Raw genomic sequence first — 2,167 nt, forward strand, 5'->3', positions numbered from 1 at the left:
ATATTGAAAATACGGTGACAAGCAGTGTCCTGAGCACTAAAGATACAACAGAGATACTGCTGACAAAGACATGATTGTTTAATGAAATTTCTCACAGTCTATAGGTGGGACTATAGAAAGGTTATGTGGGGAGAGGGAAAATGATGAGAACCTAAGATGAAAAGGCTGCATAGAGCCCTATAATGAATGATCTTATCTGCTATATTTCATGTTTATATTTTATTTTAGAGGCTATTGGGCTTTGGGAGATTAAGCTAGGGAAAGACACAATCAGATTTACATTTTATAATTTGCTTTCATGAGGAGAGTATAACAACAACAAAAAAAAATGAACAGGGCAAGAAATAAGTCATAAGTCATGCATCAAAAAGAAAATATGGTAAAATGAGTTAGTGGGTATATTTTCTGTTCTTTTAAAGAAAATTTGGCAGGACTACACATTTAGAAATGATATATAACAAAAGTAAGGTTTTTTCATAGAAATACTACACATAACATATATGAAATAGAGATTGAATCAAAGATAAAAATTAGAACTCTTAAAAGTATATAAATGTAAAGCATCAATATCATATATATATATACACATACACATATAGTGTGCTTTTAACTTATATATTGCATAAAAAGGATAAATATGTATATACATTTTACATATATATTTCATCAATTGTTAAGATAAAGACATCTAATGAATAATTGGGCAAAGCTATGAAAAGACAACTCATACAAAATAAATTTCAAATAACAAATAGACCTTTTTAAATGCTCAAATTCACCAGTATGTCTGGGCAATTCCAATTATGATTAATGATGATACATCACTTTATATAAATCAGACTAATAAAATTTTAAAACATTAATATTTATTGTTCATGGGAATACAGAGAAAAATGTAATTTCAAACATTGCTATTGGAAAATGAGAAGTGTGGTAGCCTTTAAAGAAAGCAACCTGAAAATGTCTATTAAAATTTTTTTTTTGAATGCTTCACAGATCTGTTGACCCAACAATTCTACCCCTGAGAATTTTTTCCATACAAATAAAGCTACTAGCATGTAAGAACATATATAAAGGGTTTTTTGCAGTGTTGGTAGTAGTGGCAAAAGCTGGAAACAAAGCAAATGACAATAAGAGAGGTAGTAGCTGGAAAATTATGGTGCAGCTAGTTAAAAAAGGAAAAATCATTCATAAAAATGCAATAATGTCATTTCATTAAGGTGCTTATGTTATTGAATATTATTAAATGTAATGTTTACATCTATAAAATTATATGTGTATATGTATAAAGAAACATTTAAAAATTCTAACACTATCATAAACTGAGGACTATAAATTACTTTTGATTTATAATCTCAAACATATGAATATTATTCTGATATAATAAGTAATGCTTAAACTACTTTTTCCTTAAAGAGTAGCCACTACTGAATAACTGCTTCAGAATCACGTGGGGGTGCTGTTAAAAGTAGCATTTCTGGGCATTACTGTAGATCTATAGAATAGAAATAATTTTTATATACACTGAAGTCTGAAAGACCTTGTATTCAGTTTTTCTATTGAGGAAAATAGTGTATTTTTTAATATATATGCAAGAGTGGTATGTGTATGTGTGTGATAATGGAATACATTAGCTTACATTATAATGCAATTTTATGTATGTGCGCTAGAAGAAGAAAATAACGGTTTTTCTATTTATGGCTTTAATTCAGCCTTACGACACCTTGAAGAAGACCTGGACTATTGAATGGAGCAAGATTTCACCTCTTTACTGAAGATCACAATGCAGTGCTTTTTCTCCTAGTATTCCAAAGACTGCTGCTGAATTTATAAAAAATTGATGAATGTGACTACTAAAAGTTGTATATAAGACTTTCAGGGTGATTAAATAAAAATGAATATTGCTGATATGAATTTTTCTTAACTTCCTGTTCTTGATTTTATGAATTTCTGATTGGGCTTTCTGACCTTTTTAGAGTTTCAGAACTATAATGTGATATTTTTTCATCTGACAATCTGCATTTGCATATAATACACATTTTCCTAGTTTGGTTTAAATAGCAATTTTCTTGTTACCAAATCAAAACAAATTTATTTTTCCTTTAGTTTATTTTTTAAGAAAGAGAAAATTAGTGATTATCGAAGAGTTTGTTAATAACATATGGTT

General features: G+C 28.5%; 1 protein-coding gene across 1 annotated transcript in view; it reads left to right on the forward strand.

The window, feature by feature from the left end:
* CD163 (CD163 molecule) overlaps positions 1-1,901 on the forward strand; it is a 25,307-nt gene extending 23,406 nt beyond the window's left edge. Inside the window, exon 17 of the mRNA XM_011365790.2 lies at positions 1,713-1,901. The gene's annotated coding sequence lies outside the window, so the exon portion shown is untranslated. The remainder of the gene's footprint in view (positions 1-1,712) is intronic.
* Positions 1,902-2,167: the final 266 nt, after the last annotated feature.

The sequence above is a fragment of the Pteropus vampyrus genome, unplaced genomic scaffold (genome assembly GCF_000151845.1).
Source record: "Pteropus vampyrus isolate Shadow unplaced genomic scaffold, Pvam_2.0 Scaffold116, whole genome shotgun sequence".
NCBI lineage: Eukaryota > Metazoa > Chordata > Mammalia > Chiroptera > Pteropodidae > Pteropus > Pteropus vampyrus.